Below are 8,229 nucleotides of genomic sequence, written 5' to 3'. Positions count from 1 at the left end.
ATTGTTCATTTTAACAAAAGCTGGCATAATTTATTTCTCCTTGCTTCCACTGTGTTGTCCTGAAAAAAGTGTAGCTACTAATTTAGTCCACTGGATTCTAACCATAGTGTGCAATTTTTGGATTTCATTGTCATTTGACTATTTTGTTGATAACTTTTCTTTGTCATTGCATCCATGTATATAAATAGTCCTACCAATGGAAGTTAAGACTTTGTATGTCTGATGAGGTCTTCTCTAGTCAATGAAAGCCTATTCCATAATAACTGCATGAGTATTTAAGATGCAACATGTTTATTGTATTTGGAAAAGGTCCCATTGTGTTAACCAGAATTTACTCATAAGTACTGTATGTATAATAAGGATTGAAGCTTTTGCCATTTTCTTCACTCCCTCAGGAGTGAGTGAATTTAAATAATAGTTTTGCGATTTTGTGGAACAGCTTCAACTTCTCTTATCTCTTTATAGCAGTTGGGATGCATGCATTTGGACTGCAAGATAGCAGGTTTACATGCTCTCTCTATCATCTTAACTGATTGGAAGAAGGGCTCACTGCTCAGGACTTTCCATGTGTATCTTTTATAAGCAAAACTATATTGGGAATGCATTGGGAAAAACTAAGTATGTACAAATCAAATGATTTCAATAGTATCTCTGGATGTGATCAAACTCATAATCTAAGACCACAATATTCCACTCTATATTTTGGGAAAGAATTTGATTCTCCCTACCTTGGAGTATAGTTAATTCCTTTGTGAGGTAATGCCTACTTCACTAGTGTTCACAGGAAAATTTAACAGTTAGAAATACTGATATTCTATTTTACCACTGTAAAGACTTCAAAGCAATTTACAAACATGAAACAAAAGCATATGTTATGTAACAAAGTAGCATTGCTCACATCGAAGTCTTAGTACCAAAGGTAGAAATAACTTGAAAAAAATAGGCATATGTTCCTATACTATAAAAACACACTCACAAAACCCAGTTCAACATGCTTCACAAACTTTTTGTCCCAGACTAATGAACATGTGAAATGAAACAACTAGATCTAGAAAGTCTTGGGTAATGCTATGGAATCTTGGGAATTGTAGCTTTACAAGGTCTTTAGATTTCACTGCAAAATAGCATTGGTGCTTAAGCAAACTACAACTCTCAGGGTTCCATAGGATTGAGCTGTAGCAATTAAAGTGGTGGGAAATTGCATTGATTCTACTGTATAGATGCACCCACAGTTGCCACAATGAGAAGGTTTCATGATGATAGTTTGGAAAAATTCTAGGAAGAGAAGCTACATTTGTTTCACATACAAGATTGAGAACTGAAATTTGACTGGCAGCTCCAGCAAGATTTGTCAGAGACCTTGGACAGGATAAAGGACAGAAAATTTGTGTTATAGGTTAGTGGGAACAGAGTGGGTGGCTGAAGAAAGAGGTCTCAAGAGAAAGTCTTTCAGTCCAAGGGAATCCTACCGGAAGAGCTTCATACTAGAACTAATCCTGAAGTTGTGCTGTGAGGTTGTGATAAAAAATTGGTTTCTAGAAATTGAGCTGTTGTGTAAAGGCACAGGAGTAAGTCAAGCCAATTTTATCTGCTCAGAAGCCAACAGCAAAAACACAAGCATTAAATATGAAAGAAAAAGCAAGGGCTGGAATTAAAGAGTAAAATGTGTATCACTCACAAATTCAATTTTTAAATAAAAATTGACAGCTTAAATTTGGATCACTGAAAGGTACACTAGTTAATTCATTTTAAATCAGAGTTGGGCTGTGTGTGTTACTATTATGAGAGGTTTCTAGGTGAATTCTATTTTTAACCTACCGTACTTTGTGGGCCTCCTTTGGTCCACTATTGGGAGATAGCCAGGATATCAATAAAATAGCCAAGATATCAATTTAAAAAATCATAGTCATAAAATGGATAGATATCCCCTATGATATTGCCCATCTATTTACATTTCCATATTTGTGTCTCTCCAAGAACCCTGTTTTAAGTAACAAGTGAGAATAAGGGCAAAGGAATCCACCAGATGCCACTCTTTTAAAACTATTGCACTAAATTGGAATGTAGGACTTCCAGGTTTTCAAGGCCAAAATTCCAGTCTGCAAAAAGCCTATGAACCATTTAGAATTGATTGTGATCTAATTCTAAAATGGGAGGTGAAATTGTTTTACTATAAAGTCATTCCTAACAGACCCAAAATGCTTGGTAACTGGAAAGATACCTGGCTCATCAATGGAATTGGATTGAGCCCAATCCAAACATTTTGCTTCATCAACATGTAGGATCGCATAAGGCAAATAAGTAAATTGCAACTGAGCACTAATAATAATAATAATAATAATAATAATAATAATAATAATAATAATAATAATGCAGCAAATGCAGTAAGAAAGCGGCTCCCAACTCTAAAAACAGTGCCCAAGAGACACCTGGCGCCTCTCATGAAAGATGTGAATACAGTACTCTCCACTGTCCAAATAACATCAATTGAACAAACAAACCAGTTTGCCTACAGTACAGCAGTGATAGTAACAGAAGAGCTTGGGCTCCTACAACCAAGGCAGTCCCAAAGGAAATCAACTGGAAAACCAAAGTGGAAGGTCAGGCTAGAGTTGAAAATAAAAAACCCTAGATCAGATGCAAGTAACCTGAAAAATATGAAAGAGAAGAAACTGAAGAATGACAAAATCAAGCAGTACCTGATCAGAAAGTACTGGCTGAACACCAGAAAAATTGAAGAAGCTTTAGAAATCGTGAAAGAACAAATTACAGCAACAGTCAGAAAAATGGAAAGATATGAAGCCAGAATCATCCAGTACAGACAAAATCAACTGTTTCAATCAAACCAAAGAGGGTTCTACCAGAGTCTGAACCAAACAACAGACACAGTAACCATAAAGCCAGAGAAAACTGCAACAACAAAGTTCTGGAAAGAGCTTTGGGAAAATAATAAGAACTACAACAAAAACGCTGGGTGGATAAAGGAGTTTGAAGGAAAATTCTCACAGAACAAAATGAAACAGATGGAAATAACAACTGAAATGATCAGCAAACGAGTGCAAAAAGTCAAGAACTGGACATCGCCTGGTAGTGATCAACTTCATGGATTTTGGCTCAAATATCTGATTAGTTTACATGGAAAAATGGTCCAACAATTCAGTGAGATGCTGCAGAAAGGAAGTATCAGCGAATGGTTAACAACTGGAAGAACATACCTGATACAAAAGGATCCAGCAAAAGGAGCAGCACCAGGATACTACAGGCCGAAACCATTCAGGGCTTTGTAGGTGATCACCTGAACTTCGCTAGTTTAATGCAGGGAGAAAAAAATTGTACAGTTGCCTTTATCTGAAAGGTGAAATAACTCAATTAACAGTTTCCCCATTCACCGTGTGATGCTGTTCTACCAGACAAATATGGCTGCAAAAGCAATACTTCAGTTTGAACAGTGAGAGTAAAGCAATGCTTCAGACTCTGCCTTATAGCTATCAGGATGTGGGAGTTTTTGTGTGTGTGAATTATATGCATTTACTCAGAAGGAAGAATCACTTTCTCCCATAAATCCTGCACTTGTGGAAGTGGGCATAGGATCTCAGTCTTGCAGTGTAATGGAATTTACTGTAAGTGATCCTTTGTTTTTCTTCTAGGTCTGAAAGCTCTGGTTATGCATATCTTTTCTCTTAACTAAGAACCAAATGCATCACCTTGAAATACCTTTCTTTCTTTTCTTTTTGGATAAGACACAGAAAACCTTTTTGTCAAGGATGAGTTTTGCTTCCTTCAAATTCTCATGCAAGTAATGGGACACCTCACTAAAGGGGAAAGTGTGGTCCTCTTGATGTCATATAACTTCCACCATCTCTCACCATGTAGTTCAACAAAATCTGAAAGGCCACAGCTCTGTTGTTTAGGTAGTAAACTAAATGTAATTGGGTCTACCTCTAGTAAGCTATAGGAACTACATATGGTACCATTACCTCCATTGGAAACCAGGTGTCATTAAGGAGAGAGTTATGGTACTTGGTCTAGGCTAGTGTTTTAGGAAAAAATGAATCAATGAGAGTGCCTTTTATTAAAAGTATACAGTAGGTCCACTTTCATGGAGGCTAGAGATGCTGTTGTTGTATGTCTTTAAGTCATTTCCAGCACAGATCAGCCCTATCACAGGCTTTTCTTGATAAGATCAGTTGTTTACTACATTCCTTCAAGACTTAAACAATAAGACTTGCCTCAGAAATCCACTGGGTTTCTATGATTGAACAGGAATTTAAATTCTGGTCCCCCAGATTCATACTCCAAGACCCAAAATCACTACACCACAATGGCTTTCAATCATCTCAATTAAAATGTGTTCTCAAAAATGGTGGTTCCTATATAAATTGAGTATTTGGAACTACAATTTTTCCCTTTTCCATTTGAGTTTAGCAATTATGCCATGGTTAAAACTGGAAAGGTTGTTTTTTTCTGGATCACACATCTAAGGAAAAGATAGGAGTTGATTTCTACTCTGTTGGCTTAATTCACCAAATTGCTGTAGTGCCAAAAGGCAATGGAGGAACCATGTCCTCCCAGGCTAACAGAGTTCCTCCCTTGTGAGTGAATGGAAGTTAAATCTCTAGACTTTGAGAAGCAGAGATGCAAGCCAGTATTTGCTTTTATATATTTTTAAATTACACATTCTAAAGAGTAAGGGAGGGGAAAGTAACTTAGCACTGAAATACATCCAGCATCTCTATGGAAACGTAGGATGTACTGTTTCCCTCAAATGAGTATTTTAAGTCTTCTTGGATCATTTAAAGTAGCCTCTAAGACTCTCATAGATCTTTAATTATATATTCTACTGCGCTAGTAGTAAGTGCTTTACAATTATTTTATACTTGTGCATTACTCTTTGACTTTACTTTGCCTAAATGATAATGACTCATAAATCTAGTAATTAAACTTTAGAACACGGGTTTGAAATTGAGTTTTCCAACATTTCTATGCACTGCACCACCTTGGCTGCCAATATCAAATCTGGATTTCAAACATTTACTTTTTTGCCATGGCTTACTGCCAAGGAAATCTTGATAAGGAACAGCATATGAACAAGGCGTTGGTTTTCCCTCAGTCAAGCTAGCAATATCCAGAGGAGAAATTTCCAAAAATCTGATATTTCAGGAAGGTGAAGGGGAATGTTTTTCTGTTCTTTCTCTCTCTCTCTCCCTCCCCCCCTCCCCCCCCTGCCCATGGAAATGTTTAGGAAAATTGAGGAAGAAATGACACCATGACTCCCCTTTTACAGCTTGAAGGTCATTTTGTTAACAATCTTTTCGGTTTTTACTTTACAATTCAACCATCCTCAGCTTGAAAATATTTTTTTTTAATTCCCCAAGCCAAAACTTGATTTTGCCAGTTTATATAAGAAATACCATTTTATTGTGCCATTATATATTACATAATGGAATTTGAGCATCCACCAATTTTGGTATTCCATGGGGGCGAGGGGTCCTGGAAACAAATTCCAGCAGACACCAATATGTACATATTTTATTTGTGTCAAATATATATCTTTGGCATAAAATTGTCACATTTGATATATTAAAATTTTCTGTAGAATATAATTACAATTTGAACTTATTTTTAAAAAATTACTTTCTGCTACAAATGGAACTACAATGCTCTGAACTGTAACACCTAAACCACAAGATACCTCTTTCATTTTCCCATCTTGAGAAGCAGGCAAAACTCCAATAAAAACAGAATAAAACATCAGTATCTGTAAAACAATGTTACTTTCTTTCATTAACTTTTTTCAGAGTTTCAAGCAGACATAATGCATTCACTTCCATAAAATGAACTGACAAAAGGAAATCAGGACCAGGAATTATAGTGATCTGATACTGTTCACAATCCCACAGAAGTCTTCTTCTTTTATAGTTTGAGGCAGTAAATAAATATATGTAGGACAACTGTGCAATCACATGAAATACTAACTTTACCTTCTAGAGATACTTATTTGAGTTTTTATATGTATTTGAGGAGTAAATATCCTGATATTTATTCTGGCTTATTTTGATCAATGTGTCTATTCTATGCTTTGTGTGAGGCAGCAGCAGAGAAGGTCAGAAACCAACCAGTATGTTAAATGTACTGTAATGCTCTGTAGTATTAAGGGATTCATTTAGTACAGAATTGTCTTGGAAAGAATAATGCTAAAGTTTTTGACTTAAAATCCTATTTGTGAGTGAGCAATATTTTTACAAAAGTTTAGACATGAAAGAGCAAAATCCTCTTGCACTGCAAACTTAATTATAATGTTCTGTGAATTCTGGCTGATCCCTCTTGGCAACTGTCCATTCATACGTGGGTCTATAAGCAATTAAAGTTGTTGTTTAAGAGTGTGTTTTCTCTCTAGAAACAAGGTGAAAAACAAAGCATGGCCATGAATGGATTTCAATGGGAAATTTTCCACTTCTAGATGTACTTTAATAATAAAATTGGATGTACTAGCAGTCAAGGCAAGGCAAATTAATAAAACAGCTGCTCCTGGGACTCTAATTGTTCACTGTGCTCCTTCCCATTTGTGTCCAAGACAGCTTCTTTTCAAACCTAATAGCTTCTGTCTACTCAGAGCCCTTGCCTAAAAGCTCTCCTGTTAGTCTTGCTCCAAATACAACTCTATAGTGTATTGCTGCTACAAAAAAGTCATTTTAAAATATAGTCAGTTATCAGTATAAACCTGCCAAAGCAATTAAAATCCACACCGTGTATATGTTACTAAAAAGAAGACCTGCAGACTTTCAAATGTTTAAATTATATGGGGCTCCTTCCTATTTTTTTTAAAAAAACATGCAATTGCCTTGTAAAAGTATCATTTAATTGCATGTAAGGGAAATGATTCCTAATGAGTCTGCAATGGTTCAATAAAACATTCATTGCCCTAAGTAGTAATTTAAATTCATGCCTCTTTTGTTGTGCCAGTCACAAGATTACACACAGTATATCTTTGGCCTACCAATTATAACAAGCCACTTAGCTGAGAGATGTTTTAAGTTTTGTTCTCTTGCCTGCCTAGCAGGTTAATAGACCGAGATGTCAAAATGATTGACCAGCAAGCTAGGAACCAAGATTTATGGCTTTATAATTTGGAGGGTTAAATCAATTGTAACAAGCACACTGATTATTTATCAGCACTGACAAAAGGTGTGGGAATACATGCACAAGACTATACAAATCAAAGATGTTAGCAAAAAAAAAATCCCAGAAAATAGCAGTTCTACATACATTGCTACAATACCCCTAATAGAAAACTGATGCCTAAGTTATTCAATGCTCTCAACCCAACTATACTAGCTGTCAATTAAAAGTATTCAGAAGAAAGGCCATTTTTAGCAGTTATATTATCTAAACCTGGTTCTTACATTAAGGTTTTCTTCTATTAACAGTGAAGCAGGCAATGTGTTTTATGATAATAACAGAAGACTGGCTTCCTTAGCACATACGTTTTGTAATTGTCCCATAGTAGTTACATTATGGAATGAAGGATGGAATCACAGAAGTAAAATTGATATTGGAAAGTTCTTTTGAGTTATTTACCCATTTCATGGAAATTAACAAATTGCTAATAGAGGTGGACTTTTTACACCCCTGGAATGATAATTTTTCTCTATTGGCGATCCAATGGAGAGAAGATATAACAATACTTACAACATTTTAAAGAATGATATATAAACTAAATTAATTTAAATTAATTTATATTTAGACATTTGGCCACTCTTCCAGAGACAAATATGGTTATTTCCATCCATCCTTTCGTATTTTTATTACACCGATTTTTTTTTCCTGTGACACTGAAAACCATTCTGGACATAAATAAAAATATTAAAGTTTAAGAAAAAAAGTGAGATAATAACAGAACATGCCTGTCTGTGAATGGGTAGGCAGTTTGAAGGTGGAAAAATGCCTTATCAAAGCTTGCCTGCATACTGGTGGAGTGGAATAGTCGACAGTATCCCTCTTTTTCCATTTTATCATTTCCATGCCATTGAGTTTATGTATTCCCTGCTTTAGGGCCTCACCACACTTGAACATTTATCCACTTTACAAGCTCCAGAATTCTGCAGGAGGCCGTCACTGCAGAATCCTGGGGTTTGTAATTTAGAGAGGGGCCTTTAAACTGCTCACCCAGTGAAGCCAAGGGCCTCCCTAAACTACAAATCTCAGAATTCTGCAGGAAGTGGTCACCGT

This window comes from Anolis carolinensis, chromosome 1 (assembly GCF_035594765.1).
Source record: "Anolis carolinensis isolate JA03-04 chromosome 1, rAnoCar3.1.pri, whole genome shotgun sequence".
Classification (NCBI taxonomy): Eukaryota; Metazoa; Chordata; class Lepidosauria; order Squamata; family Dactyloidae; genus Anolis; species Anolis carolinensis.
This window is presented reverse-complemented; position numbering follows the sequence as displayed.